General features: G+C 41.2%; 1 protein-coding gene across 1 annotated transcript in view; it reads left to right on the top strand.

Annotated features, from left to right (window-relative positions):
* Positions 1–13150, top strand: part of MCF2 (MCF.2 cell line derived transforming sequence) — a 145439-nt gene that overhangs the window by 473 nt on the left and 131816 nt on the right. The window lies entirely within an intron of this gene.

Raw genomic sequence — 13150 nt, 5'->3', positions numbered from 1 at the left:
GGGAGGGATTACCAGTCCAGAGCAGGCTCCTTGGGCTGGGACCGGGAGGCAGGTACTGTCGGAGGAGGAGAAGAAAGGGCGTGAGCCCCTCCGCTTGGTACTGACCCTGCAACTTGCCAGCTGGACTGATGATTTGGCAAAGGGGGTGCATGTGTGTGCGTGTGTGTAAACTCCCTTGCTAACAGCTCAGTGTAGTTTAGGCATCTGTGTTAGGGACCGTGGGGCTGGCCGCTAGCCAGCAGTGATGCAAGTATCACACACACAGTGGACAGGTACAGCCGGGGCTGGAGCTGCTGAGACACCCAGGAGCTTCTGGTACCACTCCCAGGCTCAGGGAGCTTAGGGAAGATGGAAGGAACTTGAAAGCGTCCTGGGGCCACTGGGCTCCATCACCAAGCGTTTATTAAGTGCTTGCTGTGTACCAGGCACAGTGCTAAGCAATGAGGATGCAGAGAAAGGTGAAAATGGTCTCTGCCCTCAAGGCACTTGGATTCTAGTGGAGAAGACAACATACAGATTCATTTATCCATATAGATACATGTAGAGGAGGTAGAAGTTAGCCTTAGAAGGGAAGGCAATAGGGGTTGGAAGAGAGAAGTAAAAGACTCCTATAGGAGGGGGCACTTGGATTGATTCTTAAAAGAAAGCCAGAATTCTTGGAGTCACTGGTCAGGAGGGAGAGCCTTCCACACGTGGGTACAAAGGCAAGGAGGTGGGAGATGGAGTGTGGTGCTGAGGAACAGCACACAGGCCAGCGTGTGGCCTCGCTTAGACTGAGTGCAGGGGAATAATTTGTCAAAAGACTGGAAAGGTGGTAAGGATCCAGACAGGGAAGTACTTTAAATGCTAAACAGAGGGGTTTATATTTGATCCTGGAGGTAATCAGCTCACCTTACACTAGGCACAACTGATGAGACTGGCCCAAGGGCACAAGGGTAAGTAAATTGGCAGAGCTGTGATTTCGACCCAGATCATCTGGCTCCAAGTCCAAGTGTGCTGCATACTGACTCTGCCCCCATCCTGCTTGGGAGCCATGCCAAAGGGTTTCATCTATTTCAGAGGACATGGCAAAACTGTAGGGCTGAGCTGATTCTCTTCAGAAAAAGGTCCTGAGGACAGCGGGTTTATGTAGAACCTCATCTGGAATGTCATTCTGTATCCAGAAAGGGAATTGTAAAACATGTACTGGCTGGCACTGGGACTGGATCGCTAGACTTAAGTACAGAGTTCAAATCTTGTCTCAGACACTTTACATGCTGAACTTAGGAAGTAACCTAAGTGATTCTTCACCACTCTGAGCCTGTTTCCTCCGTAGTCTGAGAAATAGGGCTACTAATTGCACCTACCTCGCAGGACTGCTGTCAATAAGCATTCGTTCAGCACTGCGGGCCAGGTGCTGTGCTAAGTGTTGGGGATCCAAAGGAAGGCAAAGATGTGGTCCTTGGCAATGGTAGTTGAACACCCCCTGATTGGGATGCACTGTCCCCTGCTAGAATCCTTGGCTTCCTCCAAAGCTTACCTTCTGCTTCATTTCCTCTGGAAAGGCTTTCGGATTCTGCCAACTGTTAATGTCTTCTCCTTCAGTCTAACTATGTGTATACTTAACTGTTTTTATATGCATATTGATTTAGAGCTCAGACACCTTTGAGTTCATTTAGTTCAACTCTCTCTTTGACAGCCTCTGAAACACAAACCCAGGTAGATAGTTCATTTGGCTGAGGCCGGGATACAAACTCAGGTCCTCTACCTTCAACTTCAACCCTCTTTCTACTGTTCAATCTCCATAGTCGAATGGAAGTACCTGGAGGGCAGGGGCTGGCTTTTTCTTTTGTCTTGATATCACCAGCACTTGGCACAGTGAGCAGTGACAGTGAGGGGTGGGGGCAAGTCTCTAATGTATAATCTCAGAAGTTTTCCCAGGGCATTGAGGTGAAATGACTTACATAGGGTCAAATAGCCTATGTGTTTCAGAGACATAGCTTGAATCCAGGACTTCTGACTCTGAAACTGGCCCTCGGTCCACTATACCATGCTCTCTCATCTACTACACAGTGAGTGCGTAATAAATGCTTGCTGAATTGGATTGTCCTGTGGATATCTTGCTCAGGCCCTGTCCTATGGGACCAAGTTCCTTGGGTTTTTGTTTAAGTGTCTCTCTCTTGGGTACTCCACAAATCCTAAAAATATCTCACCTGAGGAAGGGGGAGAAGGCTTCAGGGTTAACGACTGCTCATTCGTTAGAGATGGTTCCACCAGCTAGCATAGGTCAACATTTCTTCCATTTCAGAAGGGAGTCACAACTGGAAGCACACAGGACACAGTCCATCTTCCCCTTTATACCAGGTCACCTAATAGCCCTTACCTTTTTACTGCTACAAACCCCACTTTAAGCTAAAGTAGGGAAATGTCTGTGCTGCTTCCTCTATCAAAAAAAGGCTCATTTGATGAATCCTTAGAAGGAAAAAGATGAGTTCAAGCTTACTGTTTTTATACATGAAACAGAGAGGATTCCCTACCCTGGCTAGACAGGACTTTTTTTTCTTGGCCTGGGAGCATTCACCTTTCCCAACTGTGAATCAATATACTTCTCTCCTTTGCAGATCAGTGGCATTTAGGGCCTGTAGTCTCACTGTTGTTTGAACACAGCATTAATGGAGGAGTTTTCAGTGCTGAACTGTCCTCAGCATCAACATAAAACTGTAGGCCACAGCAGGCTTAGAATTATCCCCTTTCTGTGATACCAGATAAGAGTGATCAGTGATGCTTATTTCTCTTTGCTTATTATCTCAGAGATCAAAGGATTTAGAACTGAAATCAAGGGTTTTTAACTTAGGGTCCACAGATCCCCAGGGGCCCGTGGATAGATTTCAGGGGATTCACAGCTTGGAAGGGAAAAATTTCATCTTTATTTTCACTAATCTCAAACTCAAATTTAGCATTTTCTCCAATTTTTAAAAGAACTTTATTCTGAGAAAGAGTCTCTATAGGGTTCGTCAGATCCCCGAACAGTGGATCATGACACAAAAATATTAAGAACTCTTGGCTTAAAAAAAAAAAAACTTAGGGACCATCTAGTCCTATCACCCTTATTTTACAGAGGAGAAAACTGAGGCCCAGAGAAGGGAAGGGACTTGAGAAAATAATTGCTGATTTTTCTGCCAAAGTTTATTTTGCATATATAATTTCTTTTGCTTCTCCACAAAACCCCTGTTAGGAAGGTGCTATTAGTGCCCCCATTTTGCAAATGGGGAAAGTAAGGGTGAGAAAGGTTGGCCGTCACATAGCTTATAAGCATCTGGGGGATTTGAACCCAGATATTTTGACTTCAAGATATCACATTCATTTGGTAACAGCTTCTTCTATGTATGCTAACATCAAACTGCTATAAAGCCCTTCTGTGGTGTGAGATTCTTCCTAAAGTTAGAGAAAGTGGAAGAGATTAGTAGGAGCAGAGGTGATATATGGGAACAGCCCTGGGATATCTCTCTGAGTACAGTAGTCTTCATCTGGACTGCTTAGAAATGATAAGCTGAGGGCTGGTTAGGTGGCGCAGCGAGTAGAGCACCGGCCCTGGAGTCAGGAGGACCTGAGTTCAAATCTGACCTCAGACACTTAACACAAAAACTAGCCGTGTGACCTTGGGCAAGTCACTTAACCCCAATTGCCCTCCAAAAGAAAAAAAAAGAAAGGAGAAGCTGAAGGCTTCGTTTAGAATTTGAGTTTATAGGGGAGGATCCTGAAATGTGTACAGTATACCAGTAATCTTTCCAAACGATGGGGATCAGTGGAGATGGTTATCCATAGGAAGCTAAACGTTTGCTTACTTTTTCAGTTTTTTTTCCATCTTGTCTCTTTTTGTGTCACATTTGGTTCAGGGCATGTTTCAGGGCTTGCTCCCATGTCTATCCCAAATGAACTCTCCTTTGATATAATGGCTGCGACTACTGGCGTATACACCATGTTGCTCTTGTTGTCCCTTGTCTCTCTGCCAAGAGGTGGCAAATCTGGTTCATGGTATATTCTCTTTCACTGTTCTTCCATTTCTTGTCATTCAAAATGAATTCACTTTGTTTTCAAGTGATTGTTTCACTTACATGATGGCTGTCATTGTTTATACTCTCCTCAAGGCTCTGTTTTTTGACTTCACGTTCCACGTTTTCCTAAATTCCTCGAATTTGTCTATTCTTATCACATAGTAATGTTTGATTGCCTTTGTAACCAACCATTTGTTTAGCGGGTCACCTCTTTGGCTTCCAGTGACCATAATAAGCCTGGCCATTTCATCATAAGAGGACCATTCAGATTGGTAATTGTCATTTGCATTTGAATCTCATAGATTCTATCCCATGAAATCTTTGGAATTGTCATTGCTGCATTTTAGGTTGCAACTATTGATGACAAAAGTCATGCTATTGTTTTCATTGTCAAGTTGAGTATATTTCTTGTTATGTGTCAAAGGATGACAAAGCCTTCTAGTGACTAGTGTTTAGCGAATTAAATCTCTGGCATCAAGTATGTAAGGGTATATCAAAGTCATTCCCTAAATTATAAATGGTATTGAGTAAGCAAAAAGCTTGTTGAACTTGAAATGAGAAAGACCTGATTTCGAATCTCATCTCTAATACTGACTTTGTCTCCATGGGCAAGTAACTCTACCCCTCTGAACCTCATTTAAACATCCATAAAATGGGAATATTGAGGAGCAGTAAGGCTCAGAGTATAGAGAGCTAACCTTGGAACGAGAAGGATTTCAATTTTAATTCCAATTCATATTGGAATTTTTTCTATCATATTGGAAACTTTCTATCTAGTCAGGGAGAAGTCCCTTGTAATCTCAGTCATATCTGTACTACTTTGTGTGACTCTTTCCATGCTTCTCTGCATTCTTTATTTCTGTGGTAGCTACCATAAAATTTAGGGCTGTATTAAAATTTGAAGGAGTTAATGTTGGTCAAGTGCTTTGCATATTTAAAGGGTTAGGAGTTAATGAATATAACTTTGGGGAGTAACAAACACCTAGAGACAAAGTAAGATACCTCCCTCTCCAGTTAAATTCACTAGCTCCTAAATCTTTAAATATGCAAAGCACTTGACTAAGCAAATGATGGTACATGATTTAATATACTATAAGATGTATAAGATACTATAATGTACTATAATAAATATAAACAATTCAGAGAAATTTGGAAAGACTTGTATGTACTGATAAAGAATGAAGTAAGTAGAACCAAGAAAATATAAATAAACCAAGAAAATAATACTCAACAACTACAACAGCATAAATGAAAACAAAACCAAACTAATTATGATCAAGCTTGGCCCTGGAGAAGAGATGAGCAGATTTGCCTCTCTCCCTCTGATTTGCTAAGGAAGTGGTTGGACAGAGGCTATGTATGATAATATTACATATACTATCAGACTGATGTGTTGATGAATTGCTGAAATGGTTTTCCCCTTTATTTTTTATTCTAGTTATGAGATGTCTCACTGGCTTGGGGAGGGGGAAGAGATATATTTGGAAGTGAAGGTGACATAAAAACAGAAGATATTTTTTATTTCTTTTTTAATTTAAATTTTTTTTTGCTTTTTGGAGGGGGGAAGGTAGGGCAATTGGGGTTAAGTGACTTGCCCAAGGTCACATGGCTAGTTTTGTGTTAAGTGTCTGAGGTCAGATTTGAACTCAGGTCCTCCTGACTCCAGGGCCAGTGCTCCATTCACTGTGCCACCTAGCTGCCCCAGAAGATATTTTTTAAAAGTTATTTTTTAAAGAGTTAATGCTTGTAAAGTACTTTGTAAATGGTGAATTATTATCTGAATGTCAGCTGTTAGGCTTGTAGCTCTTGGAGGTCATTTTTTTCAACCCTCTTATTTTGTAGATGAGGAAAATGAGGCCCAGAGGGAGAAAGTAATTTGCTCAAGGTCATGCAGAGCCAGGGTTTGAAACCATGTCCTCTAACTCTAAATCCTTCTTTGCTCCATCACAAATCAGTAGAACTGGAAGAAGCCTTAGGGATCATGGGAAAGTAGCTTTCCAACCCCCTTGTTTTGCAGGGTGAGGAAACTGTGGTCCATGTTTACCCAGATCTTGAGTGTTAGAGCTGCAACCATTTCCCATTTAGCTGGCTTCATAAGCCAGAGAACTTTCTACTCCAGCAGCTAATCTGTTGGACAGCCATTTTCCTGGAATTTCTCCCCTTTTGAATATACTTAGTAATCACTTATTCCTATAATTACAGGAATAGATGACAGAAAATGGCCATGTTCTTATAATAAAATTATCTTCTGAACTGGCCTTTGGAGATTAGGCTTAAATGAATATTTCTCTCTACCCTAAGATATGTGCCTTTTTTTTACCTGAAGGGTAAAGGAGAGGAAATTAGAAATGTTATGCTTTCCTGAAAGTCAGAAAAATATAAACTCTGTTTATAAAATGTGATCTCGGATAAGAATCTCACCCACACTTCAAAAGAGAGACTGCTATATATTGCAACAGGTTATAAACTCTGGTTGATAATAGGAAATCACTGTTTTTCTGGCATCACTTGGAGACAGACTGTACCAAGTTCAAGACTAGGGTTGAAATCCTGTCTCAGATGCTAACTATCTGTGCAACCTTAGGCGTATCACTTCAGCTTTCCCATCTGTAAAATGGGGGCACTTATAGTACTTTCTTCACCTGGGGAGGATCAAATTACATAATAAACAGAAAGTGCTTCCAAACTTCTAAGCACTATAGAAATGCAAGCTATTTTTCTTCTAATTTTTCAGTATGCCCTTTAAATGCCAAAACTTTTTCTTAAAGTCTAAACCATTGTAGATGGACTTTATTATTTAGATGGACTTTATTTAGATGGCTTTATTTGAAAATAAACTGCACATTTCTTTTTTTTTTTTTTTGCTTTTTTTGGAGGGCAATTGGGGTTAAGTGACTTGCCCAAAGTCACACGGCTAATAAGTGTGTTTAGTGTCTGAGGCTGGATTTGAACTCAGGTCCTCCTGACTCCAGGGCTGGTTCTCTATTCACTGCACCACCTAGCCACCCCTGCACATTTTTCTATCTTCTGCCAGAATACATTGAATACATTGCAAGATTTTCAGTCTTTTTTGATGCTCACAGGAGCTACTGGAGTACACTGGGCTATCCAATTAAATAAATATTACTCGATTAACATAAATATGACAGTGCATTCTATGCACAGGACATTGGGGTGCAAAGAGAATGAGGCACACAATTTTTGTCCTTAGGAAACTGCTCTTATATTGCTGGCGATGAGAGGGCTATGCCATGTGCATAGATAAGTATATAAAACACAGGACAAAAGAAAGATACCAACTGTGTGAGAGACATTAGAGGAGGGAGAGAAGACTTTCCGCTGGGAGATCTGGGAGGCCTTGTCAGATGAGGTGGCATCTGATTAAGGCCTTGAGAATACAAAAGCAGATGGGGAAAGGGGAATGTCCCAGGCATGTGAGATGTTGAGTTCAGAGAACAATCAGTAGCTTGGTTTCCCTAGAGTGGAGAGTGCATTTAGGAAGGTCATATGAACTAAGGTTGAACAGTTGGTATGAGCTTATTTTTTATAAGCTTAATATAATAATTTGTATTATTTTTAATAATTTTAATATAAGCTTAATAATAATTTTAATATAAGCTTAATATAATAATTTATATTATTTTCTCCTATGGGCAATAGGGGACCATTGAAGAATTTTGAGAGGAAGAGTGTCTTGTGCATCAGGAAGATTATTTTGTGGACTCGGGCCTAGAGAGGAAAGACACTAGAGGCAAGGAGACCAATTAAGGGGCTATTTTAATAGTTTAGCAAGAGGAATGGAGGACCTGATCCACAGCAGAAATGGAGAGCAGGGGAAGAGATGTGAGTGGAGATGTTAGGATCAGTGGAAGTTGGGGTCTATTTGAACACCGAGGGGTATGGAAGAGAAAAGAGAAAAGATGTCTCTGAGCTTCCAAGTCTGAGTTGGCTAGGAGGATGGTGGTGCCATAAACAAAAACAGGAAGGTTGATAGAAAGGGGCAGATAGTGTGGAGAAAATGATTTTCACATTTGGATGAGTCGAGTGGTAGGTGCTGGTGGGATAGATGGTATGCAGTTGTCCAGCAGAAATTTGGAGATGTGGGGTTGAAGTTCAGGGGACTCACTGGGCATGGGTCTATGGACCTGGAACTCTTTTAGAGTGGGATGATAGCAGAACACAAAATGATAGAGGAAGTCACCAAAGGAGAGAATATAGAGCAGATATTCTTATTGCTTTTTTATGTCCTGGACCCCTGTGGCAGTCTGGTGAAGTCCATGGACTCCTTGTCAGATGAGGGTTTTTGAATTCATAAAATACAATTCATAGGATTTCAAAGGAAACTAGTAATACTGAAATATTGTTATCAAAATGTTAAAAAAAATTCACTGACTCCAGATTAAGAACCTTTGGTTTAGAGCAAGATACCTATGGTTAGTGGGCATAAACCGGATGAAGATCCAGCAAAAGAAACTTAAAAGCAATGGTCAGGCAGGTATGAAGAGGAAGCAGTACTGTGGAAGTCCATTTGAGGTGTGACAGTATTGTACAATGTTAGAGATGGCTGGGAATCCAGAGAGGAGCTATTCCAGCCCCCTGATTTTATAGATGAGGGAGCTGAGGCTCAGGATGTTTCTAACCTACAGCCTGTTAATTCAGAGCCAGGATGCAAACCCTACCTGCAAATCAAAACTCTGCTGCCCAAGCATTATCCTGTGCTTTCAGGCCCTGGAAATACAATAACAACAAATATGTTTTATTGTTCAAGGGGTCTCTGCTCTCATGGATGTGAGTATTTCATCCAATAATGCTGGTTTCTGTCCATCTCTTACTGCCCATAACATGGTTTATTTCCTTGAAAATCTGCATTCCTTTTTTAACAGATGAATTACTAAGAACAAGCTCTCTTTCCTAGTATAGCTTAATCTAATTACCAATTTTAGCTATTGAAAAATCAGGCAGAACTCTTTGTCATTCCTGTAAGTGCTTCGCAGCTCTAATAGGCATGGCTCTCAATTCTTAGAAATTACCCCAAGGTACTGGGTTTTTTTTTTGCACTTAATAGTATTTTATTTTTTCCAATTACATGTAAAGATGGTTTTCAACATTGATTTTTGTAAAATTTTGAGTTCTAAATTTTTCTCCCTCCCCAAGACAGCAGCAATCTGATATAGATTATACATGTACAATCATGTTAAACATATTTCCACGTTAGTCATGTTGTGAAAGAAGAATCAGAACAAAAGGGAAAAACGTGAGAAAGAAAAAAAACCCCAAACCAAGTGAAAATAGTATACTTTGATTTGTATTGAGACTCCAAAGGTTTGTTTTTTTTCCGGATGTGGATGGCATTTTCCATCTTGAGTCTTTGGAATTGTCTTGGATCATTGCATTGCTGAGAAGAGCTAAGTCTATCAAAGTTGGTCATTGCACAATGTGGCTGTTGCTGTGTACAATGTTCTCCTGCTTCTGCCCAGTGCAATCAGCATCAGCTCATTCAAATCTTTCCAGGTTTTTCTGAAATCTACCTGCCCCTCATTTCTTATAGCACAATAGTATTCCATTGCATTCATATATCACAACTTGTTCAGCCATTCCCCAAATGATGGGCATCCCCTCAATTTCCAATTCTTGGCCATCACAAAAAGAGCTGCTAGAAATATTTTTTGTGCATGGGGTTCCTTTTCCCTTTTTATGATCTCTTTGGGATACAGACCTAGTAGTGGTATTGCTGGGTCAAAGGGTACCCTGATGAACTTTTAACTTATTTTACAAATAAATGTTCTTGTTCCCACTGTGTCTTTTCAAGAAGGTGCTTAGGATTTCTCTCTCTTACTAACCAAGTCATAGCAGTCCTCCCCAATGGAGAAACTGAGGAAAAGCTTCAGATAGGAACTGCTTCATAGTAGGTAGAGCGCTGCATTTGGAGTCAGGAGAGATCTGGGTTTGAATTCCTCCTTTGACAATGACTAGCTTTGTGACCATGGGCTAGTCATTTCTCCTCTCTCAATTTCAGTTTTCTCTTCTGTAACATCAATATTCTCAGGCCTATATCTACTTTCCAGAGTTTTCTTGAGGCTCTTTGGACCTCAGTTTTCCCATCTATAAAATGGGGGCAGGAATACCTGGTATGCCTACTTCACAGAGTTGTGAGGCTCTCAGTCTCCTAATCTGTAAAATGGAGATAGCACCAAATGTCAGGGTTGTTGGGAAGATCAAATGAGATCATGTTTGTAATGCACTTCACAAACTTAAAAGTACCATATAAGGATCAGTTATTATAAGATGAAAATCCTTCTTTCCTTATAAACTGTTAGAAGTCCTTTCTTTTCTAGTTAGGGCCCTAAAGCAGCTCAAAGACCCCAAAGTAATATCCCTGCTTCTTATTCCTGAAGCTTCTTATAACATTTCATTTGATAAATGGGAACCCCTAATTTCTTTTTACTTTTACCACTGATAGTAACAATGTGATGCAGTGGTTAGAGCGCTAGGCCTGGAGTCAGGAAGATCTGAGTTCAAATCTAGCCTCAGACACTTATTAGCTGTGTGATCCTGGGCAAGTCATTTAACTTCTATTTGCCTCAGTTTCCTCATCTGTAAAATGGGAATCATAACAGCACCTATCTCTCAGGGTTGTTGCGAGGATCCAATAAGATAATATTTGTAAATGACTTAGTGCTGTGCCTGGCATATAGTAGGCCCTTAATAAATGCTTATTCCTTCCTCTACTCCCCGGGTTTCCATTCACCTCCTGCTAGTGGGAGATATTCCCAGTACCTCCCAGCTTCTTTTCAGTCTCTAGGGACAGGACAATTCAAGGAGGGCCTTCTTGTAAATATGCAAACACTCTGAGCTGACCACGCTGCTGTTTCTCTATTTTTTTTTTGGAGGGCAATTGGGGTTAAGTGACTTGCCCAAGGTCACACAGCTAGTTTTTGTGTTAAGTGTCTGAGATTAGATTTGAACTCAGGTCCTCCTGACTCTAGGGCCCATGCTCTATTCACTGCGCCACCTAGCTACCCCCAAGCTGTTTCTCTATTATACTACCTTGAGCAAACATCCACTTGTATAACCCTGCCTTCCACTCTAAAAACAAATAACAAGTCATAGTTTCTCAACCCCACTTTGGTAAAATGGAAGCTCCTCGAAGGGAGGGAAGACATTCTGTTTCACCATTGTATCCCCAGCCTTTTTTTTGTAGTAGGTACTTCTTATGTATCAGATCTAATCGAATTCCTGGGAGACACAGCTAGATTTCCTTTGCGTCTAGTACCTTTCTGCTATAGGATCATGACTTGACAGTTCCAAGTGATCTACCTAGTCTAACACCACTATTTTACCAATGAAGAAACTGAGGCCCAGAGAAAATAAATGATTTACCTAAGGCTGCCTGGGGAGTTAATTGTAGGACTGGGATTCAAACCCAGGACCTCTGATTCCAAATCCAGGAATCTTTTCTTTTTTTAAAGTTTTTTTGAAAAATTTGTACTCATCTCTTTAGATGTTACATTACCATCTTTTCCCCAATTTATCCCTCTTTTCCTCTCTCCTCCCTCTTCTCCCCTTTTGCTCTCCCCCTCTCTTCCTCCTCTCTCTCCCCCCTTCCCCTCTCTCTCTCTCTGTCACTCTTCCCTCTATCCCTCTCCATTGTTTTCATTGTGTATGTCCTTTTCCTACTTCAGCTGATTTTACCTTCCTTGAGCTCTTTCCATTGGCTCATGCTTTCTCCATCTTGTTTGACAGGATGTACCCTATCAGTTCCCAGACCTGATTTGGACTAGATGCTCTAGATGGAGAAGCAGCATGGTTCAATGGAAAAGGAACTGGCCTCGGAGTCAGAGGACCTGGCTTCCAGACCTTGCTCTGCCATTTGCTGGGTGACCTTGGTCAAGTTACTTCCCCTCCCTGGGCTTCAATTTCCTCATTTCTAAAATGAGGGAGTTGAATGAGATGTCTTCCAGCTCTAAATATCCAATCCTATGATATCTTGAGACCACTTCCAGGTTTATCATTCCATGATTCAGGAGGGACAAGGATGATGCCTTTTCTTAAAAAAAAAAAAAAAAAGAAACCAGGGGCGGCTAGGTGGCACAGTGAATAGAACATCAGCCTTGGAGTCAGGAGGACCTAAGTTCGAATCCGGCCTCAGACACTTAACACTTACTAGCTGTGTGACCTTGTGCAAGTCACTTAGCCCCAATTGCCCTGCCTTCCCCCCTCCAAAAAGTGCAAAAGAAAAAACAACTAAGCTCAAATGGACCATAAATTGTGGTCCTTTGTTTTAAGTCAACTCTAAGGCCCCATCTCTTAGTCAACATCCTTTTTTTTTGCTTTTTGGAGGGCAGTTGGGTTAAGTGACTTGCCCAAGGTCACATGGCTAGTTTTTGTGTCAAGTGTCTGAGGCCAAATTTGAACTCAAGTCCTCCTGACTCCAGGGCTGGTGCTCTATTCACTGTGCCACCTAGCTGCCTCTTAGTCAACATTCTGCAAGAGAAAAATAGCAAGATCAACCTTAGGGGAATGAAACAGCTTCCTATGGAAAGAGTAAAATGAATCAGTTATTAAGGCACTGCAAATGAAGTTTAAAATATTGGGCCTGAGACAGTTGTTTGTAGAATTCTAGAGTATCTTGGAGGATACACTCATAATTCCCTGGCTCTTCTCTCTAGTCAAGCTTAATCCAGGAGTGAGCAAAATGCCAGAATGAAAGGGTGGCCCTGAACAGAGCTAAAATACTTATGTGGTCTGTTATTAATATCTTAGAGCTTTTGGGGACCTTGAGTAGTCAATGTCTCTCTGGAGCCATTAATATTGAGCATTTATTTAGCAATTTAAGGTTTGCTAGCTGTTTCAGAAATATCTCCTTTGATCCTTACAACAACCCTGGGAGACAGGTGCTTTTATTATCTCAATTTTTTTATAGTTGTGGAAATTGAGGCAGTCAGAGTGACTTGCCCAGGGTCACAAAACTAGTAAATAGTAAAACGTCTGGTTCTGGGACCAGAATTCTGTCTACTGATTCACCTAACTGCCATTGCAATTAGACCTAATCATCCCCAACAGATAGGAATTGAGATTTCTTCTAAGACTCACACCACCTTTGCCCTACCCAGGAG

This window comes from Petaurus breviceps, unplaced genomic scaffold (genome assembly GCF_028583685.1).
Source record: "Petaurus breviceps papuanus isolate PSGF00001 unplaced genomic scaffold, PetGlider_PUasm1.0 90881, whole genome shotgun sequence".
In the NCBI taxonomy this organism is placed as follows: domain Eukaryota; kingdom Metazoa; phylum Chordata; class Mammalia; order Diprotodontia; family Petauridae; genus Petaurus; species Petaurus breviceps.
This window is presented reverse-complemented; position numbering and strand designations above follow the sequence as displayed.